This window comes from Bos mutus, chromosome 3, assembly GCF_027580195.1.
Source record: "Bos mutus isolate GX-2022 chromosome 3, NWIPB_WYAK_1.1, whole genome shotgun sequence".
Classification (NCBI taxonomy): Eukaryota; Metazoa; Chordata; class Mammalia; order Artiodactyla; family Bovidae; genus Bos; species Bos mutus.
The window spans coordinates 29,567,753-29,595,390 of record NC_091619.1 but is presented as its reverse complement, the minus strand read 5'-3'; positions in this window follow the sequence as shown (position 1 = coordinate 29,595,390).

The window sequence follows — 27,638 nt, the reverse complement described above, 5'->3', positions numbered from 1 at the left end:
ATCTGATTTAGGCATTCCTAAATTCCAGACAGGGTCCTCTCAAATGTTTCAGAAGAGACAAAAGATAGATAAAAGAGAAGGTAACTGGCTCTGACTATAATAGGCTTCTTCCCTCTGGGACACTTTCTTTGATGACTGTCTCTGGGGGAGAAATTGACTGTGTGGTTCATCTTCTCTCTTTTTCCTTCTTGTTCTGAGAGCTCAAGGATGCACGGAGACATATTCATACTCACACACACACACACACACACACATACACCTCATATTCTGATAGATGTATCTCACAGATATACATAGATGTACTCTCACAGATAAGAGACTGATGGTCTCAGAGACACACTTTCCCCTTTACCTGGACACTTTGCATTGCAGTGATATACCAGAGGAACATTTTGTCAGCAGCACACCCTTACCATCACTACCAGCAAATAATGCCTACTGGTTTCCCACCCCTGGCTACCTTACAAAGGTAGGGTCGATTGATTTTTAAAAGGCAAACATTTCAAGGAAGGATCCTGTGCTCAGCTTCTCAGTGACTCAAAGGTCAGGATGAGTGGGAGCATAAGATCTTTTCTTGAGAGTAGGGAGTAGGAGACATAAAAATGTCAAGAAGAAAAGAGAGGGATTAACTTCGTGTAGGGACAAAGGACATGGACAAGGGTATTCAGTTCAAACTGTGTTGCCTACCAACTATGTTTGAGGCATTGTTCTAAGCACCATGGAGAGACAATGAATAAAATCCAGATCCAGAACCGCTCACAGCTCAGCAGCTGAGACCAAGCAAACAAACGAGTGAAAGTGAAGTCGCTCAGTCGCGTCTGACTCTTTGAAACCCCATAGACTGTAGCCTACCAGGCTCCACTGTCCATGGGATTTTCCAGGCAATAGTACTAGAGTGGATTGCCATTTCCTTCTCCAGGAAACAAACAAGTGGTAAGTAAACAAGTAACAAGTGATGTCATCAAGGTAAAGATTAGGTGAGACCCAGTGGAGGGGCACATAATCCTAGGTTGAGAGGTCAAGATCAAGAAGGAGAGCTTGGAAACAGTGACACCAGAGCTGGTTATTTAAGCTTAGAACTAAAGGTATGTATCCTGCCAATGTTTTTAAAAAAGAAATTGTCAGAAGGGGTTGAAATTGGACAAGAGTGCTCTGTGAGTCTGGAAGGTTTTCCACACCCCCAGAAAGTAGGGTGGTATGGCAGAAAGCACTTTGGACCTGGTCTCGGGGGCTCTAAGTTGAGGAACTAGCCTGGACATTCTCCAGCCAGATAGCTTTGAGAGAAGCAATTTGCTTCTCTCCGCTTCCATTTACTAAAGGTGCTGTCTTCTCTGCCTACTTCCTCAGGTGGTCCTGAAAACTTGATGAGATAATCCGCTCGGGATTATCTGTCAATTTATGAGTCATAGTTCTTCTCTGTTTTGGCAGATCCCTTCCTCTCTGCCTCCCTGAGAGCAAGAGTGAGTTTAACAAAGGGCTTCTTTTCTGGCCACACCAACCCGCAGCTTTCAGACATCTCTCTTGGAGCTGCAGTGAGGTCCTCTTGCGTCTTTTCCTAGCACCTGGCTCCTCAGGAAGCCAGGGTCTTTGCGGGGAGAAGAGTCAAATGGACACTCAATAAGAAACGAGTTGCTGGGAGTTGGAGGGTAATAAGCACATCAGTCATGCAGTATTAATAACCACACAATAAGGACTCTAGCAATGGTTTGGCTCAGAGTTCTCTCCCTAAAAGTTCCAGCAACATGTCTAAGTAGTATTAAACATTCTGCATTTTTATAAAAATAATAATACTCTTTAAATCTCTGTAACTACTTATATCCCTTCTCTCTGCTCCATTTACTCTGAAAGTCCACTGACAAATAGAACATAAATAGAAATTCAAAGACAGAAGGTCAAGACTAGGCCCAGCTGAGCTGCCTTGATATTATCAAGTACAGATCTGTCATTATTCATGGCTTTGAGGGTTGCATTCTCAGATACATGATAGCATTTAATAGAAAAACCAAAATTTCAACTCCCTAAAGGATTGGGCTTTGGCAAGAAAGTGAAAGGTGAACTTTAGAGAGTAGTGAAAAGAATGCTTGGATTCTGGAGACCTGTGACTCTGGGCCATGAAGCTCTGTGATGTTGTCTCCTCATTGATAAAAATAACCACTATCTTATCCCTCTTTTGCAGCTCTATGAGGATAAAACTAAATAATGGAAGTGAAGCTGATCTGTGAATTGTAAATCACAGGTCATCTTTGATATATGTTATTCCATGGCTGCCTCCTGTGTTATCATTTCTTGATCCTAGTCCGTTACCCCAAGTACCATACTGGAGAATGGGCTCAAAGTCTGCCCTCGAGGGACTGTGCCTCTTTTTACAAACAGAGCCCAAATTGCCTGATTTTCATGAATTATTACAAGGAACATGGTCATTTTACTAGTTTACACTGAAGTGTGAATTAGTGTTTATATTCAGGAGCCGTCCAATCCCCAGGGCCTATTACTCCAAATGCATTAATCTGTATTAGAAACTCAAACTATATTAGGCTAAAGGGAGGAATATTACAGGTAGATGGAACTTTTTCCATGTTCCTCAAATTAAACACACTCAATCCAGTTATGTCATTCTCTGTGAACTGAAGTTCATAATTCTTAGGATGACATTCAAAGACTTTACCTCATAATTTGACCCCGACATTTCTTTCCAACTTTATCTTCTATTACTTCCATGAATCTTTCCCTTTAGTCAATGGAATCTCTTGTTCCATAATGTATACCCTGTGCTCTCTTCTTTAAAAAAAACACTTTGTTAAGGTATGACTGAGAGACGATAAAGCTGCATGTATTTAATGTATAAATTTGATGAGTTTGGAGACAAGTATAGACCCATGAAGCAATCTGTGCTATAAAAATACCCATCACCTTAAAAAGTTTTCTCCCACCCTCTTTATTTATGTGTGTATTTTGTGAAACACATTATGAGACCTATCTTCTAAGCAAAATTTTAAGTATATAATACAGTGTTGTTAAGTGCAGGCAGTATGCTACTCAATGTATTTCTAGGACTTATTCACCTTGCATAACTAAAGCCTGGTTCTATCTGACTTATACCTCCCCATTTCCCCTCCCTCCAGCCCCTGGAAATCACCATTCCAGTCTCCTTGCTGGAAGACATTCCATTGTATATACTAGCACCTTTTCCTTATCCATTCATCTTTCAATGGATATAGGTCACTTCCTTGTCTTAGTTAGTATGTAAACACTAGGTATTTAGAGAGTGGAGCAGGACCTGGGCCAGGGTGAGGCAAGCAAGGTGTCCAGAGTTCAAAACTTAAGGAAGCAGTCACTCTCAGGTTCATATAGCTATAGAATTGTCTCTTGAACCTGAGTGAGTGCTTCCTTAAAATTTTTACTGTAGGGGCTGTGCTTGCCTCACCATAGTCTTGGCCCTGAGATAGAGGATATAGAAAGGGACTAACAGCAAGAAATAAGGACAAGGATGGGAAGGATAAAGTTCTTTTTCACAATACCAAGAACCAGCCTTAGATATGAGCTATCCTATCCCATCACCTTTTCCCTCCCTTGCATTTTGTGGTAGGGCAGAGAAAATGGTTATATTGCCAGGCTAAGAGTGATCTAAAGCTTACAAGATTAAATGATCTGAAATCTCTTCCAATTTAAATGATGCCTGAAGAAGGAGCTCAAGTTTCCTATTTAACTCAGACACAACTTCCATGATAGGCTGGGTAATTACCTGCCCAGCCCTAGCTCCTACCCTATGCCCTATGTTTGCAGGCTAATGCTATTTTGGGTGCTCATCGTGGTAAATCATGCAGGGGAATAGCATGGAGGATCCATAAGCAACTTTGGAAGGCAGAAGTTTTCAGTGCCTCTCAAATAGCTTTGCACCAGAATGAAGAAGTACCTTTTGGCATCTGTTTAAAGTGAAGTAAAATAAACTTATATAAAAAATATTTTTGCCAACACCAGCCCTGCTATGATTGAAATCTCAGCTTCTTTAAATGCCATCTAATTTCTAAACACTGATTAAAATGTGTCTCTTACATGTAAGGAAAAAACAAGTGAGACAGATGAAAAGCATTTTAGCTATATTGGCCCACAAATGGCCCAAATGTGTCCTCCTTCCTTCTAAAATACCATTTTATGGTGCCCTTAAAAAGATGTGATCTGATAGAATTTTATAGGACTTCAGATCTGAATCATTTTATAAAACCTAGAGAAAGGATAAATAGACAAAACATTTGTTGGTCTTAAAAATTAAACTTTCAACTGAGTTCACAGCTCCCAAGAACTCTAATCTAGCAGAAATACTGCAAAGATGCTGTGGTCAACGTGCAGCATTCAGATTCCTTTAGAACCAGACTAATACTGCTAAAGGATCCCCACCTGCCTCATTATTAATTTTAGAAGAAAAACATTTTAATACTGTCTTAGATTTCTAGGATACTTTTCAGTTTACAAAGCACAGTCATACACATTTTTTTTTCCATTTTATCCTGTCTCACTGGAGATCCAACTATAAATCATTAATAGTGGAGAGGTGATATATTGAGAGCTCCCAATTTTCACTCCTTAGGATAGTTTAAGAAAGTTTCGACATCTTTTGTTTTCATGATTTCTACTCCATGTGGCTGTGTTTCCCCATCCACTCAGAATCAGGGAATTGAGGGAGATGGGGTGGGGTGGGTGGGTGGGGGCAGAATCAGAGAAGAACCAAATGCGGTGTCCACATCAGAAGGCTGTAATATGATAGTGTCGATCTAAACAATGCCACAAATGAGGCCTTATAATCCATGAGAGCAAAACTCTACTTATTATGCCAATTCCATGCAAATATTCTCAGTATCCTCCTATTTCATATCAGTGAGATGTCCTTGTGCAGCTATGATGGGTCTAATTAGTCTTCAAAGAACTCCAGAAAGGTTTCAGGGACCAGAAAGGCAAGGCTGATGAACTAGAGGTCATATTGTTGGGGACTGTACCTTACTATTACTCAGTGGATATTTCTATGTGTTTTCTAAAATTTTAAGGGAGTAATTCAAACTGGTTGTACATTAGAACCCCCTGTGGATGTTTTAAAACAAAGGAAAAACTGAACATCATTCCCACAAACTCTGCTTTATTTTTTCTTTGGGAGGGGAGGAGCAGTGGGACCTAGCCTCAATATTTTACAAAGCTCCATGTTATTCTAATGTGCAGCCAGAAGTGATAACCACTGGTCTAGATGCATAAGTTTTTTAACTTCATCAAGTCCAAAAATCACCTGGAGGATTTGCTAAAAACAGATATGGGAGCTTACTTCCAGAGTTTCTGAGTCAGTTGGTATGGAGTGGGAGCTGAGATTTTGCATTTATAACTAGTTTTCAGGTAATATTGATGCTGCTAATCCAGGGACCACACTTTAACAAAAATCACTGTCTTCAAGTGTCACAAAGCCTTTCACATACACATCAAAATCAATTCAGCTAAACTCTGTAAGTTTACAGAGTACACCACTCAGTGACTCAGACAATCCTGCTTATTTAGATCTAATTATTTGCCCGACCTGGTGTGAAGCAAAGTAGCACAATGAAACTCATTTTCAGGCTCTCATTCTTTCCCTTTCTCTTTCCTTTCTTCCTTTTTGTATTGATGGAATCTGGAGAACAAAAAAAAAAAAAAAAAAAAAAAGCTTGAGAAGGTCACTTCTGAAATTTTGCTTGGAGGTCTAAATGTTTACCCAACAGCAAGTGTTGCTTCGTGCTGGGTCTGTCCTTGGCAGAGACTGATGGGCTCTGACTTCAGCACCCTGGAGAGCAGACTCCATGCTATACACAGTGATTGAACAAGAACTATGTAATTGCAGTAATCATTCCCAGTGAAAAGGAGGAAGAATAAAAGACACACAGCAGTTCCTGAAATGCAACACATTCCTAAATCCCACTGGGCAAACATTTTGAAATCTCATAATAGTACAAGTCCCACCAAAACTTAATGCGCTTACATTTGATTTGCTTCTAGTCAGTTGCTGGTCAGTTGAATGTGAGAATAATCACGTGTAAAATTTCCAGCTCTGCATTACTTTTACATATGCTTCTCTCTCTCTCCCCTCCTTCCTCCCTCTCTCCTCTGTATCTCAATTTAATGATAGCTATCTAGAGTCTATCAGCTGTAAAAGAATGTGTCCCTAACATTAAGAATAGTGCCTTGCACCTGGTAAGTGCTCAATAAACACGTATTGAATGAAACATTTAGGGGAAGTGCAACCAACATCTCCAATTTATCTTGAAATGCATCCAAAAATTTGAGTGGTTCTTAAAATGAGCAAGGATCTGAATCACCCGGTTTGTTAAAAACATATTGTTGAGTCCACCTCCAGAGTTTCTGATTCACTTGGTCTGTAGTCTGGGGTGGGAGCTGAGTTGGTTTAATGAATTGCCAGAATGGAAAAATCAATGATTATTCACTGATGCAAGCATTTTCCAATGCTAATGACAGAAATTGGGTTGTGGGTATACAGGTGTTCAACTTCAATGTATGTTCAAAGTTTCCACCATAAAATGCTGGGGGGAAATTATTGTGTATGTCCCTAGTGTCTAGGGCTTCCCTGAAGGCTCAGATGGTAAAGAACCTGCCTGCAATACCAGAGACCTGAGTTTGATCCCTGGGTTGGGAAGATCCCCTGGAAGAGGGCATGGCAAGCCATAACCAGTATTCTTGCCTGGAGAATCCCCATGGAGAAAGAAGCCTGGCAGGCTACATTCCATAGGCTCACAAAGAGTTTGACACAACTGAGTGACTAAGCACAGCACAGCTGTGACAGACTTTATTTCTTGGGCTCCAAAATCACTGAATATGGTGAATGCAGACACAAAATTAAAAGATGCTTGCTCCTTGAAAGAAAAGCTATGACAAACCTAAACAGCATATTAAATAGCAGAGACATTACTTTGCCAACAAAAGTCTGTCTAGTCAAAGCTATGGTTTTTCCAGTAGTCATGTATGGATGTGAGAGTTGGACCATAAAGAAGGCTGAGCACCGAAGAATTGATGCTTTTGAGCTGTGGTGTTGGAGAAGACTCTTGAGACTTTCTTGAACTGCAAGGAGATCAAACCAGTCAATCCCAAAGGAAATCGGTCCTGAATATTCATTGGAAGGACTGATGCTGAAGCTGAAACTCCAATACTTTGGCCACCTGATGTGAAAAACTGACTCACTGGAAAACACCCTGATGCTGGGAAAGATTGAAGGCAGGAAGAGAAAGGGATGACAGAGGATGAGATGGTTGGATGGCATCACCGACTCAATGGACGTGAGTTTGAGTAAACTCCAGGAGTTGTTGATGGACAGGGAGGCTTGGGGTGCTGTAGTCCATGAATTCACAAAGAGTCAGACGTGACTGAGCAACTGAACAACAACAACCCTAGTGTCTGAGTACTTTGCTTTAAAGAACATATAGTAATTTATAGGTTTGACCTGTGTGTTCATTCTCTCTCTCTCTTTCTCTCTCTCTTTTTTCCTTAGAAAAGAGAGACCACTAAGGGAGGCTGAAAATGTTGACCATTGGATGTCCCAGACATTAACTAATTAATTTATCATGCTGGGAGCAGCTCTCTTCTGGTACCCTGGCTACCAGGGACCTGGAGTGGGTGTGGGCTCCTCCATGGGTGGAGAAAGAAGCCCTCCAGAAACTGCCTCCCTCAGGGATCAAACATCAGATAGTTGTCACTCTAAGGGCAAGAAGAAGGGAGAGGTTGAAAAAGAGTAGTCACTCTTTCCCAGGAGGAGTCTTAAGCTGGAGAGAAAGAAAATACATTGTGTGCTCAGCCATCAAAGAGCAGGATGCAGCCCCATGTCAGCCCTGAGTCCACACCCTCCCTGCCTCCAGCTTTCCCAAGAACTGCATCCCTTTCCTCTGCATATGCCACAGGACCCAGGAGATGGGTTGCATTACAAACTGTGAACCTCAATAGGACACAGTCTATGTCATATTAGGAATGGAGCAAATTCTCAGGCTGGAGATGTCTCCAGCCTGAGATGTTTCTACAGAAGATCAATGAACATGATCCCAAATATCTGTTTTGTTTTTCCCCTCCAAGAGAACTGTGGCTTTAGATAACAACAAAAAAGACTTGGACTAGATACAAGAAGGGTTTCCCTAGTAGCTCAGATGGTAAAGCATCCGCTTACAATGCAGGAGACCCGGTTTTGATCCCTGGGTTGGGAAGATCCTCTGGAGAAGGAAATGGCAATCCACTCCAATTCTTGCTTGGAGACCTGGCGGGCTACAGTCCACGGGGTCGCAAAAAGTCAGACATGACTAAGCAGCAAACACACACACAGATATAAGGATGACCTGTCCCCATGCCTGGGTGGACCACATACTGGAAAAGAAATCTATGGCATCCCCTTTTATAAAGGTCCTCAAGCAACAGCTTTATATGAGCGTGCTTCTTCCAAAGCAAACCAGCAATTTTCAGACTGTAATTTTTGCAGTTTATTAGAAGATGGCTTGAGTGGAACAACCAGGAGGCTGTGTAGGGGTGTGGAGATGGCATTTGGGCCTAGCAGCATGGGTTTTAGCTCAGCTACTTGGAAAGGGTATTTTCTCCCCACTGCTGTGTCCTGTTGCTGTGTCTCCTCCCACACCTCCCCTTCGGCCTACCATGGCCACAGGCCCCCAGGGCAGCTTGGACTGTGAGAAAGGAAAGCAAAGCCAAGGCTTGCCCTGCAGCACTCAGGAAAGCCCAAGTGGTTCTCTGTCATCCTTTTCCTCTGGTGCATTTTTAATTAGCTTAATGAAGCCCTCCTACTTGTGGGTTAAAAAAAAAAAAAAAAAAAAAGGAGATGAGAAGCAAGGAGACGGGAAAAAAATAATACTGTGGGACTATGCAACCATGATGACTCAGGCTTCAGGCTTGGCTGTTGTGTTGTACCCTGGGAGATGGGGGTGAGGGTAGGGGGCTGGTTTGGGAGGAGCAACCTGTCCCTTTCATCATCCTATAAAGCATCTCAGAGGCCACTGGGAAAGAAGTCACACCCCTGCTCTGCCAGTGGCTCTGGACCTGGCCTCTCTCTCAGAGCCAGCTCCACTGGCAAAGCAAACCCAAAGCTTGTTCCTAAGGATAGCCATGGTGTCCCATTAGTCTTAAAACCCTGGTATCTACATGCAGCTTGGCACACCATAGGAGCTCAGTAAATGCTGAATACTTTTGTGTGTGAATGTATAATGGTTTCTTACTCATCCACTCTTCCCTCATGTCACTTGCCCCACCTCGCTGGTAGGGGCAGGCTCTGGCCAGGGAGATGGCAGAGACATCAGTGTCTGAGTGCTTAACACTCTCCTCACAGAGCTGTCACTCTGGCACCAACGTGGTCTCCCTACAGAGTGAGCCCCACATACATTTTTCTCCTCTGAATTCTCCAGGAAGATATATTGATCCAGTCCAGGTGACATCAATAGACCCAGGTAACTGAATAAAGCTTCCAGAGTTTGCCTTGAAATATGTATGATTTAGCTTCAAGACACCAAATGATAGCTTCGCCACCCTTCCCTCCCTTACCCTCCATGCACTGTACCATTAAACACCATCCTCATCTCAGCCCTGCTCTCTGCTTCCCACCCAGGCACTTCCTGTGCAGTCCCAGGATGACATGAAGAGGCCGTGGTGGAAATTAGAGGTGAGGGCAAGAAGAGATGCATGTGACTCCATCCCATGTCCCAAAGCAAACCTTGTTAACTTCTTGATACCAATGGCCCAGGGTCACCAGTGATCCATTTCCTTCACAGGCTGGTGGGTGCACCTTGCCATCATCCTTGGAGAAGCCCCACTTCTCTGTGCCTCCTCGGGAAAGCTCATCACAGTTTCCACTGGGGACAAGGAATGGTGCTGACATGAGCTCTGAGTGGTGGTTTGGCTCTCCAGGGCGCTTACCCAGCCCCCGCTGTGTTTCCTGGAGCTTCTTTATTTTCCCTCCTGGAGGATCCACAGGATGTAGGTTCACATTGGCCACTCGGCCACCCATGAGCCCTGTGATCTAAGGCAATGTTCTGTGCTACAGACTCCTGCCTGAAAAATGGAATTAGTAATACCTTTCTCATAGGGGCAGTGTAAGAATTAACTGAGCTAATATACATGATGTGTTTTAGTCTATTTCCTGGAATGCTGCATTAGTCATAAAAAATAACAGCTTCTCTCTATGGAGCACTTATTATGCATTAGGCAGTGCTTACATTAATCACCCCAATCCTCATGACCACCCTATGAGATAAGTACAGTTATCAGAGCCATTGCACAGATGTGGAATCTGAGATACACTGAAGCTAAGTAACTTGCCCGAATCCCACAGACAGGAAGTGACAGAGCTGGGATTTGAACCCAAGTCTGTTTGATTCCAGGGCTTGTGGCTACACAGATGTCTCATTCAATGAGCATCACTTCCCTTCTCCCTTCCTAACCACCTCTCCCAGCTACCCTTCACTATGAATTCTTTGTTAGGATACAAAAATGGAGAGCAGAGATGGCAAACTTTTTCTTTAAAGGGAAAAACTGTAAGCATTTTCAAGCTCTATGGGCCATACAGTCTGTCACACTACTTGACTCAGCCTGTGTAGTGTGAAAGCAGATACAAACAATAGGTAAATGAATGGGTATGGCTGTGTTCCAATAAAACTTTATTGACAAAAACAGGTGACTGTATTTTGCCCAAGGGTTGTATTTTGGCAGACCCTGCTCTAGAGGAATAGCATAGCTCTGGGAAAAAAAGACTTTAAATGAGAGTATTTGGCAAACAGCTAGTGCTCAATAAGTATGTGTGGGTTGATCTAGAGGTCATTTTGTCCTTTTCCTTGAATCTAGGCAGTAGCACTAATAAACAGTTCTCCAATTACAGTTTCATAGAAAACCTGATTCCACTCTTACCTGTATTGTCTGGTCTTGGGTTTAATTTATGGCAGGAAGGCTCCCTCCTACTTTGGTTCATCTGTGAATTGAGTTTTTTTTTTCTACTGAGAACTAACAATCTATGCATTAGGTCCAAATGTGCCCCCTCCCCCTGCGCTGGATAACTACTCACCAAGAGACAAGGCCACTCTCCTCGTGAAGCCACTGCACCTATGACAGAGGATTCTGTTCTGCCCAGGATGGGAAAGGCCTACTTCTTCCTCCCTGGGCAATTGGGCCACACACCACTGGAGGGGAAACTCCACCTAACACCACTGAGAAAAACGCGAGTGCCTGATACTAAGGCAAAGACGAGCTTTCCTGGCCTCCTTCCAGAGGTGAGAAGCCCACCTTGGGTGGAGTAGTTTCCTCATAGAAAGTGCCCATGTGATCAAAGAATTGCCACTGGAGGAGGAACTTGAGGGACAGCCAACTGGGGAGCAGCAAAGGGCACTTCCCCTCTCCTGCATCTGTCACCACTGGGGCCCAGCCTGCAAGAGACAGAGAGGACATATTTTGAGCTGATTTGTTTTCATTTGTATTTATTGGTTTGTGGGCATGGGATTTTTGAAATGCCCATATGGTCCCTAACACAGGTTTCAGCAAAAAATCCAATCTTGGAGTTGAAACAAAGCCAAAATTAAATAGCCGGATCCACGAAATCTGTCACCCACAGTTCTGAGTGCTCTAGGAAGGGCAAGAGGCAGGAGAGAACTGGGATTCTGACTCCCAGGAGCCTAACCAACTGAGCCAGCTCAAGAAGTGAGGCTGCTTCTTTGGCCCCCTCAAATCTTCACTTTCTCCCTCCTATTTCTTTCTGGATCCAGCCTCTGCTCCTGATCCCTCATATGGGCTTTCCCCAAGGCCAGTGGCTCCAGAGGGAGCCCAAACCATTGCAACATCATGGCCTTTGCCCTCCGGGGCAGGGTTAGTAACAGAGGGCGGTTGTTGTTCAGTCACTCAGTTGTGTCTGACCCTGTGACCCCATAAACAGCAGCTTACCAGGTTTCCCTGACCTTCACTATCTCTCGGAGTTTGCTCAAACTCATGTCCATTGAGTTGATGATGCCATCCAACCATCTCATCTTCTGTTGCCCGCTTTTCCTCCTGCCCTCAATCTTTCCCAGCATCAGGGTCTTTTCCAATGAGTTGGTTCTCTGCATCAGGTAACTAAAGTATTGGAGTTTCAGCTTTAGCATCAGTCCTTCCAATGAATATTTAGGATTGATTTCCTTTAGGATTTACTGGTTTGATCTCCTGCAGTCCAAGGGACTCTAGAGAGTCTTCTCCAGCAACAATTTGAAAGCATCGATTCTTTGGTGCTCAACCTTCTTTATGGTCCGATTTTCACATCCATACATGACTACTGGAAAAACCATAGCTTTGACTAGACGGACCTTTGTCAGCAAAGTACTGTCTCTGCTTTTGAATATGCTGTCTAGTTTGGTCATAGCTTTTCTTCCAAAAAGGAGAGTGGAGCTGCAGGTATTTGTGCAATATTAGTGATTTCCACTGCTTGGGGCATTTCTGACACAGGCCACAGTCACCGTCTGGAGTGTGCTGAATCTCCATGACAAAGAGAGTACCTATCCCTTCCCACACTGACCTCCCTCTCCCCTCCCTCAGAAAACTTAACCTTTGACACACATTCTCTCCAGTCCCACTGCTTGCAACTTTGTTATCTATCATCTTAAATTCTTCTCCAAAGACTCTGGAATTCCAGGTAAGATATTTCAAATCCTGAAAGATAATGCTGTTAAAGTGCTTCACTCAATATGTCAGCAGATTTGGAAAACTCAGCAGTGGCCACAGGACTGGAAAAGATCAGCTTTTATTCCAATCCCAAAGAAAGGCAATGCCAAGGAATGTTCTAACTACCACACAATTGCACTCATCTCACACACTAGCAAAGTAATGCTCAAAATTCTCCAAGCCAAGCTTCAACAGTACGTGAACCCTGAACTTTCAGATGTTCAGGCTGGATTTAGAAAAGCCAGAGGAACCAGAGATCAAATTGCCAACATCTGTTGGATCATCAATAAGCAAGAGAGTTTCAGTAAAACATCTACTTCTGCTTTATTTATTGACTATGCCAAAGCCTTTGACTGTGTGGATCACAACAAACTGGAAAATTCTGAAAGAGATGGGAATACCAGACCACCTTACCTGCCTCCTGAGAAATCTGTATGCAGGTCAAGAAGCAGCAGTTAGAACTGGACATGGAACAACAGACTGGTTCCAAATAGGAAAAGGAGTACGTCAAGGATGTATATTGTCACCCTGCTTATTTAACTTATAGGCAGAGAACATCATGAGAAATGCTGGTCTGGAGGAAGCACAAGCTGGGATCAGGATTGCCGGGAGAAATATCAATAACCTCAGATATGCAGATGACACCACCCTTATGGCAGAAAGTGAAGAACTAAAGAGCCTCTTGATGAAAGTGAAAGAGGAGAGTGAAAAAGTTGGCTTAAAGCTCAGCATTCAGAAAACAAAGATCATGGCATCCAGTCACATCACTTCATGGCAAATAGATGGAGAAACAGTGGAAACAGTGTCAGACTTTATTTTTGGGGCTCCAAAATCACCGCAGATGGTGACTGCAGCCATGAAATTAAAAGACACTTGCTTCTTGGAAGAAAAGCTATGACAAACCTAGACAGCTTATTAAAAAGCAGGGACATTACCTTGCCAACAAAGTTCCATCTAGTCAAAGCTATGGTTTTTCCGGTAGTCATGTACTAATGTGAGAGTCAGACTATAAAGAAAGCTAAGCACAGAAAAATTGACGCTTTTGAATTGTGGTGTTGGAGAAGACTCTTGAGAGTCCCATGGACTGCAAAGAGATTCAACCAGTCCATCCTAAAGGAAGCTAGCCCTGAATATTCACTGGAAGGACCGATGCTGAAGCTGAAGCTCCAATACTTTGGCCACCTGATTCGAGGAACTGACTCACTGGAAAAGACCCTGATGCTGGGAAAGATTGAAGGCTGGAGGAGAAGGGGATGACAGAGGATGAGATGGTTGGATGGCATCATCAAGTCAATGGATGTGAGTTGGAGCAAGCTCTGGGAGATGGTGAAGTTCATGGGGTGACAAAGAGTTGGACAGGACTTAGTGACTGAACTGACTGACTGAAAAACTCCAAATGTCCCCTCCTTAATTATAAAGGAACCTCCTTGGGGTTAGGGCTTGAGATTCTCGGAATAATCAGTTCAGTTCAGTTCAGTCACTCAGTCGTGCCTGACTCTTTGCGACCCCATGGACTGCAGCACACCAGGCTTCCTTGTCCGTCACCAACTCTCTGAACTTGCTCAAACTCACATCCATCGAGTCAGTGATGCCACCCAACCATCTCATCCTCTGTCATCCCTGTCTCCTCCCATCTTCAATATTTCACTGAAGGGTCTTTTCCAGTGCATCAGGGTCTTTTCCAATGAGTCCATTCTTCTAATGAGTTGGGTCTTTTCTAATGAGTCAGGCCAAAGTATTGGAGTTTCAGCTTCAGCATCAGTCCTTCCAATGAATATTCAGGACTGGATTCCTTTAGGATGGACTGGTTGATCTCCTTGCAGTCCAAGGGACTCTCAAGAGTCTTCTGCAACACCACAGTTCAAAGCATCAGTTCTCTGGCACTCAACTTCTTTATGGTCCAGCTCTCACATCCATACATGACCACTGGAAAAACCATAGCTTTGACTGGATGGACCTCAGAATAATGACGATATCTTAAAATGTTGACTAAACAATAAGCCATTCTTGGCTTGACAATTGACAGCATTCTGTGTCTGGGCTGTGGAGGACAAGGTTGTGTTCATTCCCCTCTCCCAGCCCTTGCAGGCACATTCCCTACATCTAGAATACCTGCCCCCACCACCAAGCTCCCCATGACTCATGTCTTTATACCAGTCAAGTTTCAGCTCAAACACCATTTCCAGGGAAGCCTTCTTTGTCATTCAAGCCAAAGTAATCCCAACGCTGTTCAAGAAACAGTACATGAATGAATGGTCTCCATTTTGCAGATAAGGACACTAAGGCTCACAGTGATTAAAAATTACTTACTCAAGGTCCAAGAGCTCATCAAAGAGTTCCTCACAGGCACGAACTAAGGCCTTCTGATGACAGAATGCCAGAAATCTTCTATTTCTTCTGCACCACAGTGCACTTTGGCAATTGTAATTTTTTAGTCAACATTCATCTACCCAGTACTCTGTAAGTTTCAGGAGGACAGAGTCTGCATGCCAGGTTCGTTGTGTGTGCGTGCATGCTGAGTCACTTCAGTTGTGTTGCGACTCTGCGACCTTCTGGATTGCAGCCCACCAGGCTCCTCTGGCCATAGGCTTCTCCAGGCAAGAATACTGGAGTGGGTTGCCATGCCCTCTTCCAGGGGATCTTCTGGACCCAGAGATCGAATCCATGTCTCTTACATCTCCTGCATTGGCAGGCAGGTTCTTTATCACTAGCACAACCTGTAACTAAGCTATCTAGTACAGGGCATCAATATTAAGTGTACTAACAATCATACAATAGAGTAATATAGACTAATCAATTAATTGGCATCTAATTGGGTCTCAATAAATATTTTTTAATAGACTGAGAGCACTGATGCAGATGCAGAAGTTTTGAGCCTTCATTTACTCTCATCCTCTTTCTTTGAGTGGTAAAATGGCATTTCCCTGGAATGTGCTCTGGTTTCCAGGAGCTACTGCAATGCTAGAGAAGTTTCTTTGAAAACATGGAGCAAGAACAGGGAAATTGAATAGCTAACATGAATAGTTTTGTGCCAAGTTATAAATATCAGCTAATTACAGCACAACTCTGGTCCTTTGGGATCTTCCATCTAGCATGAATTTCCTTCACTCAGGAATCAACATTCAGACTGCTCTCCTCCCCAACTCCTCCATTCCCAGGGTGGATCAGGAGCATCAGGGACTGTTGGCTCATCTCAAGATAGAGAGTTTTATGGCTGGGAGCAGAAATGGCAATAAAGACAGAAGTTATGAGCCTATCACCAGCAGGGAAATAGAATGGGAGGCAGCTAACATGCTGTATCCATCTGAAATTTTATAAGATTTGATCCACTCTCGTGTCATATACTAATCTACTTTTTTTCCTTCAGGTTAGATTCTCCTTCATTTTAGTCAACTACTTTTTTGCAAGATCAAGTACATTTGTTCTCTTAGACATTTTCTCCCTCCCTCTACCCAGGCCTTCCATCTAGGTCTCAGTTTGAAGAAGGCAGTGTAGTATAGTTAAGCATACAGGCTTGCAGTCACACTAATCTGGGTTTAATTCCTCGCTCTCAGTTATGCATGGATTGTCTGTAAGCAAGTTCCCCATACCTCCTTACATCTCAGTATTCTCATCTGTAAAATGGAGATAATCTTGAGAGGGGCGTTGTGAGGACTAAATCGCATATATTCCCATTATATGCCATTTACAGGTTTAGCACAATACAAGACAATCAGTAAGAAATCAGCAAATGGTAGCCACTATTATTCCCATTCCTAGTCTTATTTCTCCCCTCCCAGCTCCCTCTTTTTCCCTTCCCTTTGACTCTGTTGTCTACACACATACACAATCTGGCTTAATAAAACACTGGTCACCACATCTAACCCAATATCACAGATTGGTCAAGATACTTGATTGGCAGTCCCCGGTATTTCAGACTTTTTCTTTCTCCCCCTATAACCATATCATTTCCCCATACCTTTCTCTCCTTGAGATATTTCACTTTCTCCATTTTTCCTGAAAATAAGTGCTGAGACAAGGGCCATCAGCATTACCTTGCAGTTACAAGCCCCACCAGGATTCTGCTCAGAACATTTGGCTAAGAGAGTCTGCTGCTTAGAGTCTCTCTCAGTTTGCCCACCATGTTTAATTCATTTGTGTTGCAGGCCATTTAAAGAGGTTCAGTGAGCTGTGAAGATCAAGATATGAGCCATACAGATTGTACATTATTGAATTAAGATGCTAAATATGGAGCCTAAGTGAGGCCAAGGAGGGAAAGTAAAAGCCTTAATGGTTTATAATGATAGAGAGCAGGGTGGGTCAAGTCAGTAGCAAATTGAAAAGATGCATGACTTCAAGGAAAGGGCCATTTGTCATACTAGAGTCATCTTCAATTTCTCTCTCTCTCTCACCCTCTACATTCAATCCATCACTACCACCTGTCAGTTCTACCTCCAATAAATTTCAAGCGTCCACTTCTCTTCATTCCCACTGCCATCACCCAAGGTCAAGCCCTATCTCTTCTCTGACTATTACAATAGATTCACTTGTCTCTTTGGTTCTATCTTGTCCTTTTCCAATCCAGTCTCCACCCAGCAACCTTTCTAAAACATAAACCAAATCATGTTACTCCTCTGTATAAAATTTTCCAACGGCTTCTTGTTGCTCTTACAATAAAATCCAAGCTTATTATCATGGTTTTGGAGCTCTCTATGGTCACTCTCATCCCCATCTGGGCTCCTCCTTGCTTACTCTACTCTGGTCGTTCTTATCTATCTCTCCACCTTGTTCTGTCTCTCCATCTTGTTAAACTCATTTCCATCATTGGGCTCTTGCATTTGCTGTTTCCTCTGCCTATGTTTTATGTAGCCAGTGCATTAGCATCCCCTATACCCCAGTTTTTGTATAGAGCAGCATTTTTCAGCCCCCTCCCCATGTAGCCTGTGCCCCCTCTAGCTCATCAACCTATTTATACTCTCAATAGCTTTTTGATTTTTGTTGACTTTTCTCTATCTGTTCCATAATAGAGAGAGACCATTTCTATTTTATTCACGCTATACCCTTGCACTCTTACAGTGCAAGTAATATAGTATTTGATCAATAAACATTTGCTGAGAGATTAAATGAGTGAATTTGTCACAAGAAGTTCATTCCAAGATTTGATTTTCATTGGCCAATTACAGACTAAAATCATTTCTCACACTCCTTCACTTTCTTGGCCCTGAAAATCCATGTCTACTAAGATTATTGAATATAACATAAAGACACTGGCAGTAGATCCTCAACAAAAAAAAAGGAAAAACAAAATATCAAAACAAAGAGACCACTCATTCATTCAGTAAATACTCGCTGAGTGCCTATGATATGCCAGATACTGATCAGGCACTTGTAATATAGTGATGTTTATCACAGCCCCTGAGTGGCGCTTATAGTCTGGGAGAGGCAAAGGTCAAACATAAAAATGCATAATTATATCCTGGGTTAAGTGCTCTAAGGAGGGAAAGAGTGTTGTGTTGAGAATAACAATGAGGGAGGCAGGGTGGTCATTTAAGTTGAGACCTGACACATGATAAGTGAGTAATGAAAGGGGATGGTTCTAAGGGAAAAGCGTTTGGCCATCTGGATGGCTAGACTCTTAAAGTATCAGTGAACATCTTGATGTCCCCATGGATGAGGGGAAGTAAAGGGGCCCATATTTCAGGGACCAAGGGTGGGGATGGCGCAAGCATGAAGCTCTTTGCCACGCTCTCATACTCCCCCTTAGACAGAAGGGAAATGGAATCTTTAAAAAATAAAATTTTTTCCATAAAAATAACTTTGTCCAAGTCTGAACTCAGAAGGAGCTCCAGAAAGGTTCTTCCTTTGTCCCAACAGCTTTGTTCTTGGTCTTCATTTCATATCTTTAGCTCCTTAAAGAATTAGAGCTGATCTGACTATTCTGAACACATCAACCTCTCCCTGTGTAGCAAGTGTCTATCTCTCCCCACTCCAGATTCCTCCTCTGACCCCTCTGCGTGGCCGACAGACAGCACATAGAGCAAAACAGGCATCTGTGGCACAATTTTCTGGGCACACTTGTTTAAGAAAAACACCTAAATTATGTAATAGTCTGTAACTCCTGTCAACTCATTAGACAAGTCTGGGCATGCAGACCAAGTGGGGAAGGAAGAACAGATATAAGACCAGTGTCCTGTTGGAGTCCCATGTCACTTCTGGATGAGCTCATCAATAAGCAACCACTCTATTCTAGGAGGACCCCTCCCCCCATTCGCCATGCACACAATGGGGACATCCTTGACCTCCTCTCTTGGACCTAGAGGAATCTAAGAGGAATTCAGTTCAGTTGCTCAGTCATGTCTAACTCTTTGAGACCCCATGAGCCACAAAACGCCAGGCCTCCTCGTCCATCACCAACTCCCGAAGTCCACCCAAACCCATGTACATCGAGTCAGCAATGCCATCCAACCATCTCATTCTCTGTTATCCCCTTCTCCTCCTGCCCTCAGTCTTTCCCAGCATCAGGGTCTTTTCCAATGAGTCAGCTCTTCACAGCAGGTAGCCAAAGTATTGGAGTTTCAGCTTCAACATCAGTCCTTCCAATGAATATTCAGGACTGATCTCCTTTAGGATGGACTGGTTGGGTCTCCTTGCAGTCCAAGGGACTCTCAAGGGTCTTCTCCAACACCACAGTTCAAAAGCATCAATTCTTCGGTGCTCAGCTTTCGTTATAGTCCAACTCTCACATGCATACATGACCACTGGAAAAACCATAGCCTTGACTAGACAGACCATTGTTGACAAAGTAATGTGTCTGCTTTTTAATATGCTGCCTAGGTTGGTCATAACTTTCCTTCCAAGGAGTAAGCATCTTTTAATTTCATGGCTGCAGTCACCATCTGCAGTGATTTTGGAGCCCAAAAAAATAAAGTCAGCCACTGTTTCCACTGTTTCCCCATCTATTTCCCATGAAGTGATAGGACCAGATGCCATGATCTTAGTTTTCTGAATGTTGAGCTTTAAGCCAACTTTTTCACTCTCCTTTTTAACTTTCATCAAGAGGCTTTTTAGTTCCTCTTCACTTTCTGCCATAAGTGTGGTGTCATCTGCATATCTGAGATTATTGATATTTCTCCCAGCAATCTTGATTCCAGCTTGTGCTTCTTCTAGTCCAGCGTTTCTCATGATGTACTCTGCATATAAGTTAAATAAGCAGGGTGACAGTATACAGCCTTGACGTACTCCTTTTCCTATTTGGAACCAGTCTGTTGTTCCATGTCCAATTCTAACTGTTGCTTCCTGACCTGCATATAGGTTTCTTAAGAGGCAGGTCAGGTGGTCTGGTAGTCCCATCTCTTTCAGAATTTTCCACAGTTTATTGTGATCCACATAGTCAAAGGCTTTGGCATAGTCAATAAAGCAGAAGCAGATGTTTTTCTGGAACTCTCTTGCTTTTTCCATGATCCACGGATGTTGGCAATTTGATCTCTGGTTCCTCTGCCTTTTCTAAAACCAGCTTGACCATCTGGAAGTTCACAGTTCATATATAGCTGAAGCCTGGCTTGGAGAATTTTGAGCATTACTTCACTAGCGTGTGAGATGAGTGCAATTGTGCAGTAGTTTGAGCATTCTTTGGCATTGCCTTTCTTTGGGATTGGAATGAAAACTGACCTTTTCCAGTCTTGTGGCCACTGCTGAGTTTTCCAAATTTGCTGGCATATTGAGTGCAGCACTTTCACAGCATCATCTTCAAGGATTTGAAATAGCTCAACTGGAATTCCATCACCTCCACCAGCTTAGAAACCACTGATTTATAAACTTGTATAGACTTTGATTCTAAAGGAATGGAGGCTGATGTGCCCCATATAAAGGCTATGTATACCCCCAAATTCATAGGTTGAAACCATAATCCCCAAATATGACTATATTTACAGGTAGTACTTTTAGAAGATAATTAATGTTAGATGAGGTCTTAAGAGTGGGTCCTAATCTAATAGGATTGGTGTCCTTAAAGGAAGAGAAAGAGACCAAGGAACAGTCATATTAGGACACAGCAAGAAGATGTTGTCATGAATCCAGGGAGATCACTAAGAACCAAATCAACTGGCACCTTGATTTTGGACTTCCCAGCCTCCAGACTGAGAAGTTTAAGCCACCTGGTCTGTTATATTCCTTATGGCAACCTTAGCAAACTAATAAAGTTCAGTTGTAGAACTGGTGGCCTCTCCATTCAAGGATGAGAGTAGTTGCATGTCCCTAAGTCAGTGTCCTACCTGAAGGCAAAGGTATGTACCACTTTCTCCATAAGAGTTTCCCCCTCCACTCCAACCACATTTTTTCCATGAGCTCTTTCTGCCCTTCTTTTTTGTTTATCTTATGTTAAACAAGAAAAATCAACCTAAATTAAAATCAAACAGGAGTTAGTTTTTTCCAGTTCTCCTTCTTAACTCATTTTATTCCTCTCTCCAACAACCCTTGCTGATTCCCCAGTTATATAAAATAAAGAACAAAAATGTCACCTGCTCCATCTTTGTCTTCCACAACTACTCTGCAGGTTACCTAGGCTGTGGGTCCCTCATAGAGACCTCTACACCACTTGTGTTTTCTCCTTCTGCACACTGTTGACTCTCTTTCTTCATCTACCATGCCTCCTATGCCACCTCTAGATGTCTGCATCCTGCCAACCCTTTAAGAACCAGCTCAGGTGCCACATTCTCCATGAAAGCTTTCCTAAAGTTTTCATTGGAAATATTAACTACCTCTTCAGTACCTCCTGGAGAAGGCAATGGCACCTCACTCCAGTACTCTTGCCTGGAAAATCCCATAGATGGAGGAACCTGGTAGGCTGCACTCCATGGGGTCATGAAGAGTCGGACATGACCGAGTGACTTCACTTTCACTTTTCACTTTCATGCATTGGAGAAGGAAATGGCAACCCACTCCAGTGTTCTTGCTTGGAGAATCCCAGGGACGGGGGAGTCTGGTTGGCTGCTGTCTATGGGGTCGCACAGAGCTGGACACGACTGAAGCGACTTAGCAGCAGCAGCAGCAGCTTCAGTACCTCCATCACCACTGACTACACTAATCATTGCACATAGCCCCCATCTTTCCCCACTATAACTATTGGATAACTTCTTAAATTCTCTTCTAAGTTGTAAATGTCTTCAGGACAAGGACCACGTCTTATTCATCTTTTAATCTTATCTACTGCCTGGCACAGTACCTTATAATTAGGAGGTGCTCAATAAATAATGGTTAAATGAATGAAGAGATGAATGGATGGATGGATTTGAGAATAACTGTATCTGATTAGGTCAGGAATAATTTAAGTATAGGTAGAGCTTTTAATATGCCTGTGCATAAAAGAAGAAGCATTAATCTGACTATGTGATGAGTTTGGGGGCAGATGTCAGAGATGAAAGGTATAGTAACTCATGATTCATTCAACAGCTACACATTTGCTAAGCACTAACAACATGCCAGGAACTGTTACACTGCTGATGAACAAAATAGACAAGATTCTGACTTCTTGGAACTTGCAATGTAGTGGGAGAAACAGACATTAGACACCTGAATATTATATAAAATAATAATTTTACCTAGTAGCTTGTTACATAAAGGAAAGAAGTTCCTCTAAGCAAAAGTAAGAGAGGGAACACAATTGAGGTTGAAGGATGAGGAAGGGGCTCTCCAAGGAGGTAGCATTTTAGGGAAAGTTGAGTGGCTCAGTGGGTAAAGAATCCACCTGCAATGCAGGAGATGCAGGAGACTTGGGTTCAATCCCTGGCTTGGGAAGATCTCCTAGAGAAGGAAATGGCAACCCGCTCCAGGATTCTTGCCTGAAGAATCCCACAGATAGAGGAGACTGGTGGCCTACGGTCCATGGGGTCACAAAGATTCAGAAACAACTGAAGTGACTGAGCACACACACATGTAAATGAGTTAGATCTGAAGGGTGATTAGAAGTCAGCCAGGCCTAGAGGCAGACAAAGGTCCTAAGGCAGGAAATTGACCCTGGAAGGAACTGCACAGCCAGCTGTGTCCAAGTGTACGTAGAGGATTGGTAGAAGAGGACAGTGCGTCCAGGGCTCGCGTAGGGCCCTCAAGGTAAGGTGTCTGGGGTCAGCCCAAGTGTGAGAATCATCAAAGGGTTTCAGCAGTGGAGGTACAGGACCCTCCCCTCACAACAGCTGCTGCATGGGAAAAGGATCCGATCAATCTTTGTCTGTAGAGACTGGCTACAGAGACCGCTACAGAGACTGGAGTTGAGTGACTCACTCTAGCAAGCAAGAGTCTATCTAGACTGGTTTAGACTGAAGGGGTGGCAGCGGATATGGAAAGAAACAGCAAGACTGAAGAGATGCTTTAAAGGTATAATAATGCAGAACCACTTTTTAACACACAATTTAGCATATATATTATATTTTCTTGTTGTCAATGTCAACAGCACTGTCTCATAAGTCTGTAAGAGCAAGGACTTGTCTTACACATTGCTGAATCCCCAAGGCCCATAATGCTGCTTGGCACATACTAAGTGCTGAGTAAATATTTGGTGAATAAACTTACAGTGGAATGATCTATAAATTCAAAGTAAAAGTGAAAAAGAAGTATAAAGAATGAATTTTAGGATGTGGTCTTGGCACTAAGGAGGATTGAAGTGACATTTATTGAGAGGAACTATTTTGGGGGATAAGATCAAAACTCCATTTTTTGACAGGTTGAGTTTCATAGATGCCTATGAGATATCCATATGGAAATTCTGGTCTGGAGATTCAAATTTAGATAATACCTACCCTCATAAAGTGTTTCAAGTCATGGAATCATCTAGGATAAGATGTCTTGACCTGAAGTCTGCAATGGCCAAGGGACTTACAGGTTTCCATGAATTTTGATGGGAAAAATATTGTTTTCATTTTCAGTAAATTCCAAGTGAAATGTAGCGGGTTTTTTTTTTCAATTATGAACATAGACAATAAATTACAGCAATATACAGAGTACCAGTGACACTTTGTCAGAAATAAAAACTACAGATATTTTCATATCACATTACAACTTTTACAGATACTCTGTAATATCATTTGTGCTCATCACTACCTGAACATTATAGAAGTCGTTGGGCTCACCATTAGATCTTATTATGGAACACATAGAATTAAAAGCACATATATTGCTATATTACAAATTTGGGCTTTTATGTTTAGATAAATGTTAATCAGAATAATTTATTTCCTTTATTGCTCTATTTTATTTAATATATTTGAAAGCATTATTGTGAGAAAGAATAGATTTGACCATCCAGACAGCCAGAGACTCCGAGTCACAAATCAAATTAAGAGACCATGGGAGAAACTAGAGATGGTGTCTGAGGAAGAGGGAGCTCCTGGGGACACAGAAACTGGCCAAGGAAAGAAGGTTGGAGGAAACATGGCCAAGGGGTGAGAGGAGCTGACTAGGCAATCTGATCAGACCAAGGGTGAACCAGTCAAGGTCAAGAGAAGCAAGAAGCTATGGAAAGTTTATAACTGAGAACAGAGGAGAAGAATGACGAGCTCTGAGAGCTGACCCAGGGCTTCACAGCCCAGGAAGACTAAAGAGAGAGAAAGTCGAGAAACAGGAGTCCAGGGAACACTGTTGAACAGAGGTCTATGAACAGCCTCACTTGAGCCAGGGACCCTGGGGCACATCTTCCAAAAGGACTCCCAGGCTGGGTGTAAGGATGCCTGGGACAGGGCATCAGTGAGGGAATCACCGGGCTGAGAGGCCAGGGAGTCAGGCCCTGCTTCTGAGCAGCTCTGCGACTTCTGTGCTATCTACTTCCTTCCCTGGGTGGATCTGTTTCCTCATCCTATGACCAGCGGTGGAGGGGAGGGTGTGAATTAAAGTTCCCCCCAATACAGGCACTGCAGGATCTGGTCACTGCTCTGTTCTGGGCCTGCTGTGACACCAGCTGGCTGGTCACACTGGACAAATGTCTTCCCCCACTGGGCCTCTGACTCCTAAAATTCAGAGATTGGCCAAATGTCCTTTTGGGCTCTTCCAGCACTATGACCTGTATCTGGGGCTGATCATTTAAAATCAAGCCTGAGGAGCACAGCCAAAACATCCTTGCTTTCTCCGACTGATAAAAAAAGTCAAAGAGCTTTACCTAGGCTGAAGGTAAACACAAAAAAGGGAATCAGAAAGCAGACCCAGCTGCTCAGAGCCTCCCTCCTTCATTTTCTCCGTGTATAATGTTCAGACTGTTCTCACAACACCTGTGACACTTGCTTGTTTCTAAATTCTTGTTTCTCATCCCTCCTTCCATCTCATAGACTATGACCTCCTTAAACAGGAGAAATTGCCTTATGGATTCCCTTTTTATCTCCACTGACTGGTTCAATAAACATTTGCTGAGTGAATGAATAATGTAATAATTTTGTGAATGAATGACCTAACAATTATATAACAAATTACTCTGAGAATAATTATGTGATGGAGCACAAGTAATTGAAGTACAAATAGAGGGTTAAATATATTACTATATACTAAAAGTGGGCTATGGTCAATAGGTGATAAGTATTAAAATTTTGTTAAGGGATATGTTTCTCCATTTTAGCTACCTAAGTGAAGAAGAACTAAAGAGCCTCTTGATGAAAGTGAAAGAGGAGAGTGAAAAAGTTGGCTTAAAGCTCAACATTCAGAAAATTAAGATCATGGCATCCGGTCCCATCACTTCATGGCAAATAGATGGGGAAACAGTGGAAACAGTGGCTGACTTTATTTTTCTGGGCTCCAAAATCACTGCAGATGGTGACTGCAGCCATGAAATTAAAAGATGCTTACTCCTTGGAAGGAAAGTTATGACCAACCTAGGCAGCATATTAAAAAGCAGACACATTACTTTGTCAACAATGGTCTGTCTAGTCAAGGCTATGGTTTTTCCAGTGGTCATGTATGGATGTGAGAGTTGGACTATAAAGAAAGCTGAGCACCGAAGAATTGATGCTTTTGAACTGTGGTGTTGGAGAAGACCCTTGAGAGTCCCTTGGACTGCAAGGAGACCCAACCAGTCCATCCTAAAGGAGATCAGTCCTGAATATTCATTGGAAGGACTGATGTTGAAGCTGAAACTCCAATACTTTGGCCACCTGCTGTGAAGAGCTGACTCATTGGAAAAGACCCTGATGCTGGGAAAGATTGAGGGCAGGAGGAGAAGGGGATGACAGAGGATGAGATGGTTGGAGAGCATCACTGACTCAATGGACATGGGTTTGGGTGGACTTTGGGAGTTGGTGATGGACAGGGAGGCCTGGTGTGCTGTGGTTCATAGGGTTGCAAAGAGTCGGACACAACTAAGCGAATGAACTGAACTGAACTGTCTCCAAACCTTAGAGGAAAACAGTTTTTATGATTCACTTCAAGGACTCTCTGGGAAGTAAGGTCTCCACCACCATCCATATCCTTTTCCCTGATCTCCTTCTCCAAGTCCCCAGTAGAGAATGAGTCCAGTGCTGTCCTCGCTGGTCAACTTCAGGCCATTGACTGGCCCTCTCTTCTGCTTCCTGTCTCAGGAGCAATCCCTGAGCCTCTTTCTGTCTGCTCAAGGTGGAAGACAGCTGCAGACCCATTCTCCTCTGGCTTAAGCCCAAGATGCATGTTCCAACAAATTTTACCAAAATCCCTAAAGTGAGGAATCAAGCCCTAGACCAACAAAAAAGAGAGTGGCTCATGGTTTCCCATTTGCCATGTGTGTGCACAGCCACCACGAGAACACGAAAGGAAAATATGTAGCCAAGGCAGGACAAGATTTGGGTATTCCTAGGTCCCTTTGGCTTTACCAGAGTAATCTCCATTCCCTTAGGTTCTTGAGGACAAAACACCCTGAGTCAGAATATACTAGTCCTTATGTAGAGGCCAGAAAGGTGAACTGAGGAAATGAGAATGCCTCAGAAACTTTTTAGTTACAAGGAACCAAAAGTCACTTCAACTAACTTAACAAGAGAAGCATTTATGGTAAAGATACGAAAAATTCAGAGAACCAGATTGCATCAAGGGTAAAGCAGAAGATAGATGGCACAGAGATAAGGAGTTAGTGAAAGGTTAAGAAAGTAGAGATAGCAACTGTGGATAGCTCTTAAAGAAAGTTCAGCCATAAAACCGAGAAATGAGTTCGTAACCCAAGGGAATATTGGAGAAGAAAAGGTTCTTGGAACGTAAATTAAGGAATAGGAGTCAGAAGAGGAACAAATGAGGAAAAGAAAGGGGAGATCATTGATGCACAGTAGATGCTCAATAAATATGTGCAAATTAATTGAAACCACCTGGGCTGAAGAGCATTAAAGTTAAATGTGGCTCAAGGGACACTGAGCATATTTTCTACATTTCTGTCCTCATGGTAGGTGACTACTCTCTGACTCCCGCACTGCAGTGTGAGATTCAGGCATTACCTTCTGAAAAAATCGACTGCCTTCTCAGGGCTCCAGCCAGGGAAAACAGGCAGACGTTGTTGCCGTTCTCAAAGCCACAGGCAGTCTCAGGGCCAGCTGCCTTTAGTTCCTGCCTCTTGTGGGACCAAACAGATGTGAAGAGAGCAGAAAGCAGGCAGCAATAGCCAGGATCACATTTCCAAATTAATGACATGAATCATTATTAGCCAAATTCCAATCGCAATAGAAGTTGGTTTTTCTCCCAAAGGGGATTCTTGCTTCACAGCTAGAACAATAAGGGATCTGGAAAACGGGTCAGTTCAACTTCATTATTCTAGTCATCATACAGAAATTTAAAAAGTAAACTAAGTAAATGAGATGCCTTAGGAACATTCTGGTTACGAGGAACAGATGTTCACTCAAGCCAACTTGTATAAAATGGAATTTATTGTGAGGACCCAGGGGGATATCATAGAACAGAATTGTTGAAGAAGAAAAATATGGTGGATTTTATAGGAAATGGGCAGTTGATGTGTTCTATCTTTCTCCCTCTATCCTCTTTCCATCCTAAAC